Source organism: Hipposideros armiger, unplaced genomic scaffold (assembly GCF_001890085.2).
Source record: "Hipposideros armiger isolate ML-2016 unplaced genomic scaffold, ASM189008v1 scaffold_12, whole genome shotgun sequence".
Classification (NCBI taxonomy): domain Eukaryota; kingdom Metazoa; phylum Chordata; class Mammalia; order Chiroptera; family Hipposideridae; genus Hipposideros; species Hipposideros armiger.
Window position 1 is genome coordinate 4138850 of NW_017731362.1, and position 20985 is coordinate 4159834.

The following is a 20985-nucleotide window of genomic DNA, read 5'->3' on the forward strand; positions in this document are numbered from 1 at the left end:
TCCTATATGTCCTTACTGACTAGCTCAAGTACCATCTCCTCCAGGAAGTCTTCCCGGACTCCCAAGTTGGGTTGGGTGGTCCTCTCCTCTCCTCCCATTGCATCGTGTGTTGGGATGAACAAGGTACATTTCACCCCCAGAACCTCTCTTGTCTGCCTTGGCTCCCCAGTCCTCTGGCCAGGGGCTGCCCCCCTGTGTTTACAAGCATGCAGGGAAACAAGTCTGGTGATGGCAGTGAAGGTGCATCCAGCGTCCATCTGACCAGGTAAGTAAACACTGACAAGCCAAGTTGCGTCAGCTCCATGAGCCACAGACGTCTCTTTGGTCTTTGGTTTCAGATAAGTCAGATTTTGTGAGACCAGGGCCAGGACCGCAATTCCTGGTAACCTGGTCCATGGGGTCATCAGGTTGCAAAATCCCTGGCATCATTCGGGTCAGAGGCTTTTCACAGCACTGCTGCACACACCCTGGCCTCCACCTCTCTTTCCCTCTCTACCTGCCTTCCTTCCCGGGGCCCTTCCCTCCTTTATGCGTCCATCTTTCAAGCATGTGATAACATCCAGCCTGCTGACTCACATTTGCCTCTGCATTAATGTCTGCCAGATCTTCTCTTGCCCCCCATGCCTCCTCCTCCGCACCCAGCATTTACACTATGAAAAGGTAACTGAGTTGGGCCTCTCTGGTTGGGTTAATTCTCCAAGGACAAGCAACATGTTCTTCTTTTTTGTGTCTGCTGAGCTCAAGCCTCGTTAAACTGTACTTGCTAATTGATTTAAGGGAAAATGGACTTTTGTATTATTACTGACCAAGGAGGCAAGTATTAGAGGGCTAGAAGCTTTCTCGAGCCACCCTGAGCACAGTTCTTATGCTTGGAGGTGGAACTATGCAAGATTTATCCTTTACACACTACCTTAAAATCCGATTCCAACTTAACGGGATATCACTTCAAAATTATATAAATGCCTAACCACTATGCTGTAGATCTGAAACTAATATAAAATATTGAATGTAAACTATAATTAAATATATATATATATTCACGGAGTGTAAAGTACAGCATAGGGAATATAGTCAATAGTATAACAGTGATGTAGTGTCAGATGGGTGGTAGACTTTGTTGGGACTATCACTTTATGAGGTGTGTAAATGTCTAATCACTATGTTGGATTGCACACCTGAAACTAATAATAAAAATAAATAAATTAATCAATCAATAAGTGAATAAATAAGTAAGTAAAATAAAGGAAAAAATAAAATGGAAAAAAAAAATCCAACCCAAGCTCAGGGCTCAGGCGGCTCCTTACTTGAAGGCAAGGCGCCCCCTTGTGGAAGAGCGCCGTCTCCTCTGACAGGTGAGACACCACACCATCTTTAAACCACACCTTGCCCCTTTGGGAAAGCACTTCCTGGGTGTAAAGGGTAGATTAACTCTGCTTTTGAAAACATGTAACATTATATATTGTTTTATTCCCGATAATAAAACTGGGCTTACTCATGTTATAAAATTTAGCAAATACAGCAAATTATAAAAAAGATAAAAAATCACCACGCTTTCACCTTCACAGAGAGTCACTGTTGTCATTTTGGTGTATTTTTTTCTATGAAAATAGATGAGCTATATAAAGAATCTACATCAGGCTATATATGTAACACAGAAGTTAAAATGTGAACTTCACAGGGGAGGTCATAGATATACTTTTGTACATAGATGTATTCCTCCTCTTGATCGCAGTGTGGCTCCTCTGCCCTATGCCTTAGAATCTTAGAGCCTGCTTAGCCCTGCAACCTGCCCTCAGACCTCAGCACTTCCAGCTCCCCTATCCAGCTCTCGTATTGTTTTCTTCAACACATCACCTTTAACTTATTATACAATTTTCTTATTTCTTGTGTTTATCGTTTATTGTGTGTCTCTCGCTCACACTCTCAATGTAAGGTCCAAGAAGGCAGGATCTTGTCAGTTTTGTTCAAAGATGTGTGCATCCCAAATGCCTAGAGCAGTACCAAGCGCATGGTAGGTGCTATATAACTCTTTGGGGAAGGATGACTTAAGATTATATGTCTTCCATTTTTCATTACTAAAAACGAGTTGTAAACATATATAATAATCAAAACTGTATAATATTCCATTTTATGATTATATCATGATTTATTTATCTATTTCCCTATTGTATGTCATTCAGGATGACTATACTTTTCCATCATGTTAAATAATATTTTGATAGGCCTCTTTGTACTTAAATTTCTGGTCATATTTCTCATTATTTTCTTAGAGTACATTACTAGAAGGTCAATTTCTGGGCTGTATGGTAGTAACATTTCAAGTTTTCCTAATCGCCAATACCAAGTTGATTTCTACAATGCTTGTGTGATATAATAGACACCCAGTCTCACCCAAGTTTTGCTGGCACTGAATATATCCTCTTTTTAATCTTGGCTAATTTCCAGGCAAAAAAATTATTTTTCATTTTAATTTTCATGTCTCTGATTTTTAAAGACGTTATAGAAATTGTCACAGGTATTGGCCATTTGTTTTTTTTTCCTTCTGTGATATGTCAATTTATATATTTGCCTTATTTTTTAGGGATTTGTTTTCTTATTGAACCATATGAGATCTTTGTATTTAATATTAATATTTATATATTTAGGTATTACCCTTTGCTATATTTGTCACTCATATTTTGTTGTTTAACTTTTATTTTAATTATGAATTTAAAAATCTAGGAGTTAAAAAGTTCTTTTTATACTTAGCTCTATCAGCGGTTTTTTTTTTATTGTTTTTTTTTTATATGTGTTTCACTGATTTTATGCTTAGGAAATTGTTCTAAACAGAGACAGGTTTTCGTGTGGCCCTAATATTTATATTTAGTTCTTAAATTAATCTTGGCATATAGTGTAAGGTGGATATCTCAGTTGATTTTCTGCCCAAATGATCAAGTTTCCAGTGGTACTTACTAAATAATTAATGCCTTTCTGGTTGATTTCTGATTATTTTATTATTATTTATAAAGTATTTAAGTATGTTTGGATTTATTCATAGAGTAGGGGTTGATTTGCCAGTTTGTTGCAGCATTAGTACTATACTGTTTTGGTTGTTGTAACATTATAATAATTTTAATATTTTTAACTTTCTCCTTATCTTTGAAAAAACATTTTTAGCTACTCTCCATTTCCCAAAATTTTAATAAAATTCCAGGGAGATGATTCAATTCAGTTAATTTAACGCATACTTTTGAACAGGTTGAATGACACTTCCCATTTTCACTGCACTTTGCAGACTACAGCTCACGGCCACTGTCTCTCCGTTTTAAAGGAAGCAAAGGTAAAATAATGTCAGGTTCTATTCTAGCTCTAGGAATGTTCCCTTGAGTTATTGGAGGCTGGATGGTGGGAGAATATGGCTTCTGAAGCCACGGGTATGGATCTGGTTGGAGGAGGGGCCATGAGCCTGGACACACCTCATGGATTTTCCTGAGTCAAATCCTTAATGGGGTCAGTTCCCTGCATTTTCTCTGTTTTTGCAGGGAGATTTGAATACAACTGCCAAAAACGCCTTTGCCAAACTAGGAGATCAATTGGAAAATTTTACATAAAAATCCAGATTTCCAACTTCTCTTGAAAAAAAAAAATCAGAGGATGTAGGCATTTCTGGAACCTGGCCAAAATCAATGGGAACTGCCACTTGTAGATGGGTCATGTGTTCCCTGGCCCTTGTCACTTATTTATTTTCTTTGCTGGCCTTGTAGGCATCTGAGGGGATAATCCTTGGGGACCAGGAACAGAACTCCAGTTCAGTCCCCACTTCATTGAGTCCATCAGTTTGAACAAGGGACTGAACATACATCTAGTTGAGAAGAGCCCTGTGAGGTTGTCACAGCTCCTTCCTCTGCTTCCCTGGGTGATGTTCCTTCTGGCCTTCCAGTGACAGCCCCGCCCCTGGCCTTTGCTCTGCTTTCTGCTAGAGAAGTGTATAATGTGCTACTGTTTTCCTAAGACAAGGACTAAAACTATAGTAAAAACTCACAAAGGAAGGGTAAACCATAAAATAAAAATAAATTGTTATCTATGGGAAAAGAAAGGGAAAAGGGTTGAAGAGACGGAAGCTAGGATTCCCTGAACGACTTTGTTTGTAGATTTGGCTTTGGAACCATGAAAATGTTTATATAATTATAGAGCAAGTTAAAAATAAATCCCTAAACAATTAAAAGCAACATGAACTTTGTATCAAGTTAGAGTTCTTTGTCACTATCTAAAGGAGAACTTTGGCTAGTGACTTTAAAACAGTGATTTGATTGTATACATCCCTAAGGACAAAAAGAACTACAAAAATATCCTATACTGTTCTCAGTCATTATATCGTTAGTGATAGCATTGGTATTCTTATCTCAAGACTGTTGGATGCATAGCATGTGATAAGTAAACAAGTGTGTGATAAGAACTGGGATTTTTACCATGGGAGAAAGAAAGTGGAGGTGAAGGTCAACAAAGTTAAGTAAAAACCTTATAATCCTGTATTGGAAGTGGAAGTATCAATATGAACTCCTAATGTGTTTTATTTATCCATAGCTATCAATCCCTGTGAATCATCTGTCTCTCTCCATCATCTGTCTCTACCAATCTATGTTACTGTGATTTGTAATAGGAAATATATATTTGGTCTTTGTCCCATTTCTGGTACAGAGCTCTTAAAACCCTTGGAATTTCCTAACTGATGAGAACAATAAAGGTGTCTTGCTGATGAGGTGACTTTTGGACCCTACCTCAGGATAGGGGCTTGCTTGCCATGAGCGCCAACCATGTGATTAGAGGATTAGAACGTTCAGTCCCATCCCCTGACCTCTGGGAGGGGAAGAGGTGCTGGCGGTTAAATCAATTGCCAATGGCTAATGGAATGGAGACTCCATAAAAACTCAAAAGAGCAGGGTTTGGAGAGCTTCCGGGTTGGGGAACACGCGGAGATTTGGGGAGAATAGCACACCTTGAGAGGGCGCGGAAGCTCCGTGCCCTTTCCCCATACCTTGCCCTATGCATCTCTTCCATCCGGCTCTTCACTAGAGTCATATCCTTTTATAATAAACTGGTGATCTGGTAAGTAAAATGTTTTTGAGTTCTGTGAGTGGCTTTAGCAAATTAACTGAACCCAAGGAGGGGGTTATTGGAACCTCCTATCTATAGCCAGTAAGTGAGAAGCACAGGTGACAGGTGGGGTTTGCGACTCGCATCTGAAGTGTGGGGTTGGGGTGGTGGTGGTGGTAGGGGGGGCAGTCTTGTGGGACTGAGCCCTTGTCATGTGGGATCTGACGTTATCTCCAAATAGATAGTGTGAGAATTGAGTTAAACTGTAGGACACCCAGCTGGTGTCATAGAGAATTTACCTGGTGGGGGAAAAGCCTTCACACAGTTGTGTGACCAGAAGTGTCAGAAGTGAAGTGTTTTGTCTGAGTAGTAAAGGAGACACACAGAAGAGAAGGACATAGTTTAGGGAAGAACTGGGTTTGTCCCTACATAGGTGGAAAATGGAGTTTTTCCTTTGTACTGTCATCTGTCACCTATCTATATTATGATGTCTTAGCTCTGACCACTGACTATATATGTAAAGGGCTAAAAAAAAAATTATTTCTCATTCTCTGTGGAGTTGACTTTCTAGCTCTGTTCTCCTCGAAATCTAGTAAAGGTGGAATGTCAGCTGTGTTACTAGGCAATATTGCTTGTGGTAAAAATCACCGCATCTGGTCAGTGAGAACAGTGAGTAAATGAGAAAGACCTGGCGGGAAGCTGTGGCTTTGGAGCTCCCTGAGAACGATGACTCTTGGAACTGGACACGTCCCTGGAAGGGACATGGAAGCAAGCTAGTCCAATAAAATTGTTGCTAGAGATATTGTTTCCTAATTGGGATATGAAGCTTTTATTCATTGTTTGTCTGAAACAATGAGTTTACTTGGACATCCTGTGTTTTATCTGGCAGCCCAATGGTGGTGGAGGCTGCCTAGAGACATGCCTGTGACTGCCTTCTCTATGTGTCCTGCCTTTATATCCTCATTCTCAGTGAAGTCAAGGCCAAGTGGCTTATTGTAGTTATGAGTCCAAATGTCTACTAAAGAACACCAAAGTGGGCATTGAAACCTAGAAACAGTGACCAGCTCAGGAGCAACGGCACTCCAGGAACCCAGCTAGTGGTCTCTAAATATGATTTCTTATTTAAAGGAGAAGGCTGATTCCACTGGGACTGCTGTTGGATGCACCTGGAACGTCTTGTCATACCAGAAAGCAGGACCACTTGAAGACTCCTATGTTCATGTCAAAGAACTTGGGAGCCTGCATGGAGAGCCTGGGATTTGATTATAAGAAGAGTTAGGGTGTAGGGAGGGTATAGATGAAACAAGATTGGCTGGTAGGTGACAATTGTTAAGGCTGAATATTGAGGATGTGAGGATTCATTACATCATTTTCTTTAAATTTGTAGTCTTGAAATTGTCAATAAAAATCTAAAAATAATAAAATAAAAAGTAGCTGTGCCAATTTCTATTCCCTCCAGTAGGAGTTGTAAAATCATAATTTTAATTTAAAATGGCTACATGGAATTGAAGTATTATCAATTATTTACACATCCTAATATTATTTAAAATACATTTTAAAAACATATTGTTATTTAGTCTAGGAGTTGACTTTGAGTCTAAAAAGACCAAGTTGTAAAAAGATTGCAGGGACCTAATTTTACATAGCATTAAATGAGTAAGTAATTGAAAAATCTATCTTCACGAGGTAAAGAGCTACGGATGAGAGAGAAAATCAATTCTATTCAAAAGAAGGTAAGTCAGAGGAACCACACTGGCAATCATGGGGTGCATGCACCTCTGTGCTCCCTTCTTCTCTCCTCTTGGACCAGAAAGGAGGCAAACCAAGCACCCTTGGTCCCCAGAAGACCAATTCTGTGAGTCTAGAGACAAAGGCAACCTTCCGGCCTCAGCATGTCCAGCGCTCCTAGGGACAAGGGATGGCGCCACCTCACCACAAGGGGACCCCTTGAAGCAACAGCCGAGGGTGAGTTAACTGACCCCCGATGAAGAGAGGAGCCAGGAGTATGAAGAATTACTGTTTGACAACCTCTTCTCTCTCTTCAGTGCCCATGAGGAGGTCGTGTTGGGACACCAGCGGGGAGCAGGGCTATCCCTGAGTGCCCTCCTCAGGGCGAGTAGATGCCTGGCATGCTCCACCCTGTGGCTCAACCTGCACCTGGTCACTCGACTGCTCTCAGACCGTGAGGTACCCTCTCCCTCCCTCACTACAATGTCACTTGCTATCTTTTGGCTCCCTCTTTTCCCAGTCCACCTTCCACCTGGTGGAGCCGGCCCTGGGTCTCAGCAGAAGGGTGTCTGTGGTCGCAGGCGTCCTAGGAAAATTGCCAACTCTGAGGGCTGCTTACAGTTACTGGAAAGCGCTTTAAAGATATAAACAGCTGCGGGAAAGACTGTGGTCAGAGCTGTCAAACCACAGTAAACCTAACTTCTCTTTTCTGAGAAATAGTCTTCTCCCATTGAATAGCTGGTCTGTGTCCAGTGGGGGAGACACCAGTTCTGAAAGGTTCACAGGATCCCGTGGTGGATGATGGCCCCCCTTAATCTGACCCTGCCTGACTTCAGCAGGAAACCAATTTCATAGCCAAAGTGGGCATTTTCTGGATGTGCAATTGGTGCTTAATATATATGTTTTAAATCAAATTTACTCTTGCTTTAGCTGCTTGATTTTTTGGGTGATGGAAACATATAATTACAATCATGCTGAAATGCATTTGTTTCTAGAAAGCTTCAATGTCTGGTTCTTAGAATGAAATGAGCTTTATTTTTTAGGCCATTATTTTCTCCCTGTTAAAGTGCTGATTCCATCACCTTGGGAACATGGATTTCAGGGTAATTATTATTTTGGTTCAAAATATACAACAGACAAGAAACAAAAATGGATTTGCCTGTATTTTAGATAACACTAAGTGTTCCCCCGACAGACCTTTCCCTCTGTTGCTGCTTTTAACGAATGCCACCCCTTACTGTTCAAATACTAGAATTCTCTAAGCTCGCGAAGAGAAAATGTGGTTTTGTGTGGGTAGGGTTTTACATGCTCTTTCATTTCAGCAAAATGAGTAAACCAAAAGAAAAAAAAGGCAGGGGTACAAAAACAGGAGCTCCAACAGGGGAAAAAAGCAAAGGGAATCCCAGGATGATGACACCAAAGGGATAATATTGGAGGATGACAACTGTGTATCAGGCACAGAGGACAACCAGCCCGGATTTAAGCAGGTCAGAAGGCTCTGGGAGACAGTTCTTTAGGAAGATGAAATTTATAAAATACTTGATGTGACTAAATGCCTGGAGAAGAGATTTAAACACCTGGTGGAGAATTCAAGGATGGATTGCTGAAAAGTTCGCAGGAAGCTAATAAAAACGAATCAGGTGAAAAATTAAGGCAATGATTAACTTGAGGTAAAAATGTACAAGAAAGGAGAAGTAATCATAGTTTGTTACATTACTCAGCTCTGGATGGTATACAAAATCATAATAATGTAAAAAAATGATTATTGATTTAAGCAAAATTATGATATACCTATATTGGGTTGGGGAGGGGGACAAATCTGAGTGTGGCAGATGGGGGATGAAAGAAAGAAATCTTCATCTATTGTGGTGTAAAGACAATAGGTAATATTCCAAACTGAAAATCAAGAAATAGTCATCCAAGCATTCTATTTAAAGATACAGAGGCGAATACCAAAAGAATCAAATGAAGTTGTCTCTGGGGCTGGGAAATGGGAAGGGAGGGGCCAGGAACTGTTGTTTTTGTAACAGATCTTATTGAACTATCTGGACTCTTGTGTATAACTTAAAAAAAAAGTCAGGGCCTGCCGAGTGGCTCGATGGTTAAGAACTGGCTTGGGACGCCAGAGGGCCCCGGTTCAGATCCCACATATGAGGGCCAGTGACACTACCCTCTACAGCTAAGATGCTGAACAACAGCTCAACCTGGAGCTGGGCTGCCGTGAGTCGGCGGTGATGGTGTAGGCTGCAGCCCCTGCTGCAGTGGGTTGCCATGGGCTACTGCATGTGGCCAGCAGCCAGCATGAGCGGCCAGCAGCCAGCATGAGCGGCCAGCAGCCGCAGTGAGCGGCCGTCCAGAAGCCGGCGACTGATCTGCCTCAACCGGGAAGAGCGCAATGATGGTGCCAACTTGGGCCAGTGAAGCAACGTCCTCCACAACTAGACTGAAGAACAAAAACGACAGCAACTTGTCTGTTCCCCTTCCCCCAATTGCCCAGCACTGTTCCCATCCCCCAATTCCCCAATAAAAATCTTAAAAAAAAAAAAAAGTCAAAAAAGAAAAAGAAAGCTGACACCTAATTCAAGTGGACATGTTATTTTAATTATCTTAAGGTTTAATTGAAATCTTAACTGGGTCAATTAACTTGATTGAGCTCAAATGAACTGCATTATCATGAAAGGTTAACTATTAGGTACTCATTTAGTGCAGTGGTTCTCAGCCCTAGCTACACAACTCTGGTTGGACCTTTGAATCACTAGCGGAACTTTCAGAACCTGCTCAGGCCATGTCCCACTTAAGCCAATCAAATCGAATCTTCAGAGCCAGCAGAGGCATCCCTAGATTTAAAAGTACTTCAGGTGGTTATAGCGTGCATCAAGATTGAGAACCATGGTCTAATGACAGCCTGAGGAACATATTTTAAAATGTACCCTCTTTTCTTTAAATGCAGCTCACAGGATACTTAACCAGTGGCCCAGGATCTAATGAGGAGTTTGGCCCCACTTCCAGAAGAAGGAGGCGGCAATGTGGAAGATACAAATGGAGGCTGACATGCATACTCAGCATGGAGGCGGGACTGGACCAGCGTATCTAGGCTGTATGGAAAAGTCAAGGTCAGTGTCACTATAGTCTTAACGTCAGGAGAGCAGTGGCCTCCGTGGTCCAAACACAGCATAAAGGTTGTGTTTGGTCACTTTATCTATTTTATCCTTTTTACTTGCATTTTTCAACTACTCCTGAAAACAAAATGCTGGAAAATATCTTCTTTATCAAGTGATTAGAGTAAAAGTTGGCCAGTGACCCCTGAAAATACAAACATAAAATTAAGCCTTCAAAATAATGACTTTTAGCAGAGGATAAGTGCAAACTGCTGGACAAATTTGCACTTCTCTTTGTGCTGACAGGCCACCTTTTACTAGTTTTGGAGGCAGGCTGACTTCCTGATTCATCAAATAGGTCTGCGTCCTATTTTTATTTATTTATTTTAAGATTTTATTGGGGATTGAGGGAGGGGAACAGTGTTGGGGAATTGGGGAAGGGGAATAGCCAAGTTGTTGTTCTTCAACCCTAGTTGTGGAGGGCGCAGCTAACTCAGCTCCAAGTCCAGTCGCTATCGGCTGTCAGCAGCTTGCAGCCGCTCAGCACAAGGCATGGTGTTCAATCTTAGTTGCGGGGGGACACAGCCCACCATCGATGTGGGAGTCAAACCAGCAACCTTGTTGTTAAGAGCGCATGCTCTAACCACTGAGCCATCCGGCTGTCCGTCAGCAGCTTGTGGTAGTTCAGCTCAAGGTGTGGTGTTCAATCTTAGTTGGGGGGTGTGTGTGCAGCTCCCGATCCCATGTGGGAGTCCAGCCGGCAACCTTGTTGCTAGGAGCACGCACTCTCACCAGCTGAGCCATCCTGCCACCCCACCCGCTGGCAGCTCAGCGGCAGCTCAGCTCAGATGCAGCTCACTGACCCATGTGGGAACCGAACCGGCAACCCTGCTGCTCTGAGCTTGCATTCTTAACCAACTGAGCCACTGGGCCAGCCCCTGCGTCCTATTTTTAAAAACACATTTTATGGACAAGCATTAGGTCAACAGAAACATCCTCCTTATTTGGCATTCTTCAGAAAGCAAATGCAGACAACACTTGGAGGCAAGACCATGCCAGGATATCCAGGGCTGTTTTAGGAAATCAAGGTCACTATTATTATAATCCGAGTCAAGGGCAATGGCCTCATTGAGTCCCAATTCTTAGGATACAGTTTCAGCATTTACGGGGTGCCCTTATTCCAGGCATAGGATGGAAACTGCCTCGTAAGTAAATTGGAGAGTCCCACCTCCCTGAAACATAAACTCCCTTCTCTTTAGGCATTACTCGATCTCTCTGCGCTGGCCCTAGGATCAGGAATGGAGATATAATAGCAGCGTTCTAAGTGCTTTGTGCATATTATCATCGCTGAGGTGTTTGTATGAAGGACTTCAGGTAGTTATAATGAGTCAGAATTCAAGATAGAAGGCTCATGCCAGCACAGGACATCCACAGGGCAGAAGGAACTCCGGAAAAAATGCCAGGAGGCCTGCTGGGAGGTGGTAGAAGGTGGAGGTAGTAGTGGTGGCAAATGGTCCCCCTTCCTGCCTTCTCTTTCCTCCTTTATTCAACCCTCCCTTCTCAGCTCATCTTTGCTGCCTCTCATTTTGGAAAACACATGGGGCCTGGTGGGGCCTAGAGTGCCCCAGCGTTAACACACATCTCTGGCCTCATGTGCATGGCTATCTCAACATGTAGTGGTAGGTAAATGGCTTCCCACCTGGGGCTGAGGTACACGGGGCCAGCAATTGGGAAGACGTTTGCACCGTGGTCAGAGCACACCTGTGTGAGGGGCGGAGAGTAATGTGATGAGCAGTGCTGAGTGGCTGCTTTACAAAGCCTTGGGCCTCAGTGGGAGGTCAGGAAGGACGTTCAAGTGCAGCTCTGTGATGTCAGCATTGCAGAGGAAGTCATGGTCTGGGTGTTCAAATTGGGGATGCCTCATTAAACTGGCAATCAGACTTAGAGAGCTGCAGTTGGTAAGTCATAAACATATTCCCAAGTGCATGCCTAACCAAATAGAGGCCATAGTGCTCTGTCTCAGGGTTTTTATCAACTGTGGTCACCCACATTGTCAGTTCCTTTGAATTTCAATTATATTAGAAGAGGTATGGCTGAGAAATGTAAACTGACACACTTTGGTAGCTCCTTGAGCAGAGCTTGTAATGGCAGCTGAATGGCAGACAAATCAGGGTGGAGGCCTTGGGGAGAAGTGGCTGAGTGTTGTGGATTAACAGAAGCATCTTTGCTCTGTGCGGGAAGGAGGGAAGACGACAGCGGCTGACGACCGACCCTAAGGCTTAAAAGCAGAGGTTGGAACCCTCATATGTTGCTGATGGGAAGGAAGGTGAACTAACAACCACTGTTGTAAACAGTTTGTAGTTCCTCAAAATGTTAAACATAGAACTACCACCATATGACCCAGTAATTCAACTCCTAGGAATGCACCCAAGAGAACTGAAAATATACGTTCACACAAACACCTTGTAAAAGAACGTATGTGGCAGCATTATTCCTCATATCCCAAAAGTGCAAACAACCCAAATGTCCGTCAACAGATGAATGGCTCAACAAAGTATGGTCTATCCATACAGTAGATGGAGTATTATTCAACCATAAAAAGGAATGAAGTGCTATACATGGATAAACCTTGAAACATTGTGCTGAGTGAAAGAAGCCAGACACAAAAGCCACTTGTTTGATTCCATTTATACAAAATGTCCAGAAAAGACATTCATAGAGATAGAAAGCAGATTAATGGTTGCCAGGAACTGGGAGAGGGAAAATGGGAAGCAACTGCCTAATGGTTTCTTCTTGAGGTGATGGAAATGTCAGAAATTAGAAAATGGTGATGGTGGCACAATATTTTGAAATATACTAAAAACCACTGATGTGTACAGTTTAAAATACTTAAAATGGTGAATTTTATCTAAAAATTGCAAAAAGTGGAAAAACCTTAAAAGTTAACTTTTCAAAAAAGTTATAAAATACCCAGCAAATTTATTTCAGTAATATTTTTTATTTGCAAGAACTTCTATCACACAAAGATTTTTAATGGCTGTAGATCCTTCCAAATCTGAATTATTATTGTCTACTTCCAAGTTTTATTCTAGTTTCTTCTTTGCTGCTGCTTCCTTGGCCTCTGCTGAGTGTGTTACTTCTCCCATGCAGTTAGTTTTCTTTCAATGTTTGGTGACTCTTGGAGGTGCATTAAGAGTTATTAATGGGGGTGTAGATCAGTATTTAATTCTGGCTGCCTGTTAGAATCACCTGGGGATGCTGTCGCTGGCATGCAGACCAACCACATCAGAACGTCAGGGGAGATGAAAGGCCTTGGGCATTGGTTCAAAGCTTCCCCAAGAGGAGTTATGTGACAGCTTCTAATCTTAATGAATTGATGTGCCAGCTCCAGCCAAGTCTGAGCCCGTTTCCTAGTAGGAACGCTTACCTTTGGTAATTGTGGGGCCCCAGGAAACACTACCTTAGGAGATGTGGGGAGGAGGCTCTACCTTAGGTATTTTGAGGGGCTTAAGAAACTTACCTTGATAGTGGGGCCAGGAAACTACTTTAGGTGATTGTGGGAGCCCAGGAAACTCTACTTCTGTTGATTGTGGGGGCCTATGAAAGCCTACCTAAGGTGACTGTGGGCCCAGGAAAACTACCTTAGGTGTTTGTAAGGGGCCAGGAAACTCTAGCTTAGCTGGTGTGATAGCCCAGGAAAGTCTACTTTGTGTGCTTGTGGAGGACCAGGAAACTCTAGCTTACGTGATTGTGGCGCCCTGGATTCTCTACTTAAGGTGATTTTGGGGCACAGGAAACTCCACCCAAGGTGATTGTGAGGACACATGAATTTTAACCTTAGGAGATTGTGGGTTGGAAACTCGACCTTAGGTAATTGCAGTGGCCCAGGATATTCAACTTTAGGTGATTGCTGGACCCTGGAAACTCTATTAGGTGATTGTGGGGTGGAAACTCGACCTTAGGTAATTGCAGTGGCCCAGGATATTCAACTTTAGGTGATTGCTGGACCCTGGAAACTCTATTAGGTGATTGTGGGGGCCCAGGAATCTCTACTTTAGTTGATTGTGAGGCCAAGGAAACTTTACCTTTTGTGATTGTGGGGGCCTGGGAATTCTATCTTTGTTGACTGTTGGGGGCCAGGATAGTATAGTTTGGGTGACTGTATGGCCAGGGACTCTTATCTTAGGTAATTGTGGGGACCTAGGGAACCTATCTTAGATGATTGTTTGGGCCAGGATAGTCTAATTTAGGTATTTGTGGGGCCTAAGGAATTCTAAATTAGGTGGGTTTAAGCCCGGGAAATGCTATGTTAAGTGATTGTGGGCCCAGGAAACTACACCTTAGATGACTGTTTGGGTCCAGGACACTGTACCTAGGGAGATGTGGAGACCTAGGACTCTCGACTTTAGGAGACTGTGGGGGCCCGTGAATCTTGACTTAGGTGATTGTGGGTCCAGGAAACTCTACTTGATATGATTTTTTTGGGACCAGGAAACTCTAGCTTAGCTAATTTGGAGACCCAGGAAAGTCTACTTTGTGTGCTTGTGGGGTCCCAGGGACTCTAGATGATTGTAGGGTCTCAGGACATTCTACATAAGGTGGGTGGGTGGGATGGGGGGAGCAAGACACTCTACCTAAAGTGATTGTGGTCCCAGAAACCCAAACTTTGATGATTTGGGCCTAGGAAGCTCAGCTTTAGTTGACTATTGTTGATTGTGGTCCCAGGAATCTCTACCTTAGGTGATTGTGGACCCAGGAAACTCCATTTTAGGTGACTGTGTACCGGGGAAAGTCTACATTAGGTGACTATGGGAGGTAGGGGGAACTCTACCAAAGATGATTGTGGGTACAGGAAGCTCTACATTAGGTGATTGTGCGGTCCCATGAATCTTGACCTTAGGTGATTTGTGTAGCCCAGGAAACTTTCTATTAGGTGATTTTGGGGTATGAGGAATTTCTCTTATCTAATTGTGGGGGCCAGAAAATTACCATTAGATGATTTTGGTTGTCCAGTAAACTTGACATAGGTGATTGTGGGGCCAAGCTACTCTACCTTATGTGATTATAGGGGCCCTGGAAATTCTACCTTAGGTGAATGTGGGGGGTCCAGGAATCCCTACATTAGATAATTGAGGGGGCCCAGAAAACTACCATAGATTATTGTAGGGTTTAAGGATAGTCTAATTTGGTGATTGTGGGGGCCTTAGGGATTTCTTACTTAGGTCTCTGTGGGGGCCAAGGAAACTCTAGCTTAGGTGATTGTGGGGACCGAGGAAAGTCTAGCTTAGCTGAATGTGGGTGCCTAGTAAGTCTACCTTAAATGCTTTAAGGGGCAGATACTTTAGCTTAGGTGATTGTGAGGGCCCAGGAAACTCTACCTAAGGTGATTGTGGGCTCAGAACACTTGACTGTAGGTGATTTGGGGCCCAGAAGACTCAACCTTAGGTATTTGTGGGTCCAGGAGACTCGAGGGAGCCCAGAAGACTCTACCTTAGATGACTGTGCAGACTCTAGATGACTCAGGCAACTCTATATTAGGAGATCATTGGTGGACAGGAAATTCTACCTTATGTGCTTGTGGAGACCCAGGAAACTCGACCATAGGTGATTGTGGGGTCTTAGGAAATAATACTTTAGATAATTGTGGGGGCCCAGGAAACCCTATCATAGCTGATTGTGAGCTCAGGAAACTCTATCATAGCTGATTGTGGGCTCAGGAAATTCTACATTAGGTGACTGTGGGGATGCAAGAAACTGTACATTAGGTAATTATGGGGCCCAGGCAACAAACTTAGGCAATTGTTGGGATACACAAAACTAGACCCTAGGTGATTGTGGGTCTAGGAAACTCTACTTAGGTGATTATGGGTCTAAGGAAGTCTACCTAAGGTTATTGTGAGCCCATGAAAGTCTATCTTAGGTGATTGTGAATCCAGAAAACTCTACCTAAGCTGATTTCTTGCCCCCCATAATCACCTAAAGTAGATGATTATGGGGAGCAAGAAATATCTTCCTTACGTGATTACTGAGGGCCAGCGTATTTGACCTTAGGTGATTGTGGGGGCCCAGGAATGTCGACCTTAGGTGATTGTGGACCCTCAAAAGTCTTAGGTAATTGTGGGCCCAGAAATCTCTACACTGGTGATTTTAGGGCGACCAGGAAACTCTACCTTTGTTGATTGTGGGTCCCAAGAAACTCTACCTAAGGTGATTGTGGGTCCAGTAAACTCGACCTTAGGTGATGGTGGGAGCCTAGGAACTTGAGCTCAGGTGATTGTGGGGTCTTGGAAGCTCAACTTTAGGTGATAAGGGGGCCAAGAATGTCTACTTTGGTGATTGTGGGGGGACAATAAACTCAACCCTAGTTGATTTTGGTAGCCCAGGATCTTCAACCTCTGGTGATTGTGGGCCCTGGAAACATGACCTTACGCCAAGGAAACTTGGTCTTAGGTGAATGTGGGGGGCCAGAAGAATCTACCTAGGTGATTATGGTGGGCCAGGAACTCTACTGTAGGTATTTTTGGGGGGCCAGGAAACTGCCTTATATGAATGCCAGGTCCTATGAACTTGACCTTAGGTGATTGTCGTTTCTTCTGAAACTCTACCTTAGGTGATTGTGGGTGTCAAAGAAATTCCACTTTAGATGATTGTTGAGAACCATGAATCTCAACCCTAGGAGATTGTAGAGCCTAGAAACTCTACTTTTGGTGATTGGGGGGGTAGGTAATATCTACCTTAGGTGATTGTGGGGGGGTCAGGAGACTCGACCTTAGGTGATTATGGGGACCCAGGAATGTGGACCTCTTGTAATTGTGGGGGCCACGAAATTCTACTGTAGGTCCTGTAGGAGTATATAGGTACCCCCATTTCTGAAAGTTTGCTTACATCACTTTACTTTTAAAACATTTTATATTAGTTTCAGGTGTATAAAACAACAATGATTAGACATTTACACCCCTCACAAAGTGATAACCACCCCCCCCAAGTCGACTATCCCTCTGACATCATACATAGCTATCACAATACCATTGACTCTATTCCCCATGTTGTACTTTACATCCCGACATCAATTTACTTTTATGAAAGACCTACATTAGTGCCTGTTTTTGCTAACTGAAAGAAATCCGAAAAGGATTTTGCTTTTACCAAAAAAAAAGGCAGAAAGTGATAATAGCATTCAGTGTTTGTTTTGCAGTGAGCTGTTGTGCACCCTGAGCAGTGAGCGTGGCACCACCAAACTCCTTCTCCAGGAACTACACTCAGCATCAAGCAGCCAGAGCTTTGAACTGTGTCTGTGAGCATCTGCTGTATCTCCATTTACTTTGTGCATCTGTTAGTAAGATGTCTTCTAAGGTAATTGCTTTTTGGCTTTATGTCATTTTGACATATGAAAGGTTTTAAAGGCTCTACTTTCCAACAGTAGGGGAAACCTGTGTTGGAAAAACCTCATTTTTTTTCCTTCCTAAAACCCAGTTCTTCCATACTATGTCTTTTTTACCTGTGTCCCCTTTACTTCTCACACAGCACATTTCACTTCTGACTCTTCTAGTCTCCAAATGTGTGGAGGTTTTCTCCATATCAAACAATTCTGTGCAACATCAGTTGGGTGTCCTAGAATTTAATTGAATTCTGACACTGTACGCAGAGATAGTGTCAGATTTCTCAGGTTAAGGGCTTAGTCCCACAAGACTGTGTCACCCACCCCCCACTTCAGATGCCAATTGCAAGCCCAAGTTATCACCTATACTTCTGACAACCAGTTATAGATCACAGGTTCCAATAACCCCCTTCTTGGGTTTGATTAATTTGCTACAGCAGCTCACATACTCAGGAAAACACTTACTTAGGTTTATTAAAGGATATGATAAAGGATACAGATGAATATCCAGTTGGGAGAGATGTGTCGGGCAAGGTATGTGGGAAGGGGTGCGGAGCTTCCATGCCCTCCATGGGAGTGCCACGCGCCCAGCACCTCCGTGTTCACCCAACCCAGAACCTCTCCAAACCCCATACTTTTGGAATTGTAGGGAGGCATGATGGATCATTAATTTCATTTTCAGCCCTTCTCCTTTCTCAAGAGAATGGGGAGGGGCTGAAAATTCTAAGCCTGGTCTTTCCAGTGACCAGCCCTCATCCAGCAGCCAACCCAGTCATCTCATTAAAACAAAAAATACTACTATTGCCCAGGAAATTACAAGAGTTTCAGGAAACCAGTGTCAGAAACTGGGATCAAAGACTGAAAAGGGGTTCCTGAACTTAATTTGTGTATGTGTGTGTGTGTGTGTGTGTGTGTGTGTGTGTACACCTGCAATCAATTCTTGGAAATCAGCAGGGTGTCCAAGAATTCACCTCAATTCTGACCCTATCTAGAGACAAAATCAGATTCCATAGGTAAGGGTCTCAGTCCCACAAGAGGCCAAGTCTCCACTTCAGATGCCAATCCCAAGCCCAGGTTTTTACCTGTGCTTCTGATCTACAGCCTACAAATCCTAGGTTCCCACAACCCCCTGTTTGGGTTTGATTAATTTGCTAGAACAGTTCACAGAACTCAAAAACCCCTGTGTACTCACTAGATTACTGATTTATTACAAAGAATATTAAAGGATACAAATAAACAGCCAAATGAAGAAATACATAGGGAGAGGTCTCAAATGAAGAAGCTCCTATTCTTGTGGAGCTCGGGGCCAGCATGACGGCACATGGAAGCTTTCTGGTTCCCCAACGCAGACGCTCTCTGTAAAAAGGTCAATGAGCTGTCCTTTTGGGTTTTTATGGCGGCTTCATTACTTAGTCATAAATTGTTGGCCATTGGTGATTGAGTCTACCTCCCCTCCCTGGAAATCAAGGGGTGGGACTGAAAGTTCCAATCCTCTAATCACATTGTTTGGCTCCTACTGACAACCAGCCCCTAGCCTTAGGTGCTTTCCAACAGTCATTTCATTAACTTAACCAAAGACACCTCCATCACTTTCAACACTTAGGAAATTCCAAGGGTTTAGGGAGCTCTGTGCCAGAACTGGGGATGAAGACCAAATATGTATTTATTATAAATCAAAATATCACAAAACCCAAATATTAGAATAAAAGATGCTCCTAGTGCTCTTTTCACTTAGAAAATCACAAGGATTTCAAAGCTCTTTGCCAGGAACTGGAGGCTGAGGCCAATGTATATTTTCTATTATCTCACAGCCCACCCCCTGGTCTCTGGCTACAGACCCTTATAGCAAAATGATACACAAGTCAAAACATATTGGCACATTACAAGAATCCCATGCAGTCATTATGAAAAATGTCTCTCAGGGAGAGGCCATTCAAGTTTGTAGGCTTCTATTCAATCTTGTCAGATTCCGCATGTAGGAGTGGTCTCAGCAAACACATGGTTTCACCCTTTCAGGCATCTGGTATTAATGTAATATTGCATTGCCCTTATGACGGAACCCATTTTTCATTCTTTTACCCTTAACTACTATTTTTCTTCGTCTCCATTTATACCCACACCTTTTCACCTTTGGAAGTGACATTATATTTGGCCACTGTGCTGGTCTACATTGCAGACAGCAATACTAGTCTAGCAAGTACCTCCCCCTCAGTCCACTTCCATTCAGAAAGGTAAGAGTATACAGGTGCAGAACTAGGGGGCTATCTTTGCCACCAGGCAATATAGCTGCATGCGCTGTGAGCCCCATTTTCCAGATGGGCGAAGGCACATCCTGCTCCATTAGGCCCTTAGGGATTCTGACATAATGTTTAAAAACAGTTGTAACTTCTTGCTTAGGAATCAGCCCTATTTCTAGCCCTTGTAGTTGTAGCCCTAGTCACATGACCACTGCATCAGCTAGAGCAAACAAAATAGTTGAGGTGATGTGGGGAAGAAAGGAAAAAAATAAGTACAGTTATACCAATATCCTCCTCGCTGGGCAAGAAGACAATTATATCAGCACTGCCTTTTCCCCAGATCCACACCAGAAATAGAGGAATCTGTCCAGTGGGAACACTCCTTTAGTCCTACTCATGTTGAGTGTGAGCACCCACTCATGAAGGTAAGCCAGACCTTCGTGCCTTTATTTCCCTCCATTTCAGACAACCAGCATTTCAATTGCCTGTTCCAATTCTCTACCAAACTAGTACCCTGAGAATATCTCCCTGCTCTTTGTTGGACAATGTTGGCTGTAAAGTGTGTTCCTTGGTCTGAAGAAATGGTGGTTTGCTGTACAAATTGGTGCAATATCTTTTGTCCCAATTCTTTTATAATATTTGAGCATTTGCTTCTACTACTGGTTAAGCAAAGCCCAGTCCAGAGTCATTGTCTATTCTAGTTAGGACCCACGTGTAGCTCCTCAGGGCTACCAGCATCAGCCTCACTTGCCAGCTATGATCAGGGCCCCCACCAGGGAACCCTGATGCCCATCTGTAGCTTCTATCTCCTTTGAGGACAGACAGATCAGTTCTTATTGGCATTTTGTGCCTCAGAAAGTGCAAGAGGACTATGTCTAGATTTAGCTCATCTCTGCATTGCTGCAGTACCCCATGTCCACTCATTTCATGGAACCAGGTGGCCACCTTAAGCAAGCACACTGGGATAGCTGCTTGTCAATTCCAATCACCTCCTGAACCTGGAAGGGGGTTCTTCTGATAGGCATCCACATGTCCTACTTTAATGCACCCCTCAAATTTCCATAGTGATTTCCACAGGGCTGGGCCCCCATATGGGCATCCCTGTAATAGGCCAGGTTTCCATTGCCCTTCTACCTGACCATATGGCCAAGCCATTGGCCACTGCCCAGGAGTCTGCAAAAACCCAGAATGGCTTTTTCCACTGTTCAAATCTTCCATCACTGCCAGGAAAACAGCATGCAAATAAGTCCACTGAGTGGATTTGTTTTTACCTTCTTCAGTCAGTGTCTTTCTATCCTCTGGTCCTAATGCAGCAGCTTTCCAAACAGGATGTTGTCTATTCACTGTGGAACTGCCACCCACAGACCAAGCAGCTCTTTCTTGGTCAGCTGGGAGCTGTTTATATAGCGTGCTGCCCAAGAGCCAATAGCTGTTTATATAGCGCACTGCCCAAGAGCCAATAGAACCCAGC

At 43.2% G+C, this 20985-nt stretch overlaps 2 long non-coding RNA genes across 2 annotated transcripts; both read left to right on the forward strand.

Annotated features, from left to right (window-relative positions):
- The first annotated feature begins 348 nt into the window (after positions 1-348).
- On the forward strand, positions 349-6509 carry LOC109394308 (uncharacterized). The gene is made up of 3 exons (XR_002126424.1): positions 349-660; positions 3238-3319; positions 6202-6509. It is a non-coding gene; the product is annotated as an uncharacterized LOC109394308 (long non-coding RNA).
- Positions 6510-6560: 51 nt separating this feature from the next.
- Positions 6561-18899, forward strand: LOC109394679 (uncharacterized). Its single transcript, XR_002126491.1, has 4 exons — positions 6561-7038; positions 7119-7260; positions 9752-9914; positions 17095-18899. It is a non-coding gene; the product is annotated as an uncharacterized LOC109394679 (long non-coding RNA).
- The last annotated feature ends 2086 nt before the right edge of the window (positions 18900-20985 follow it).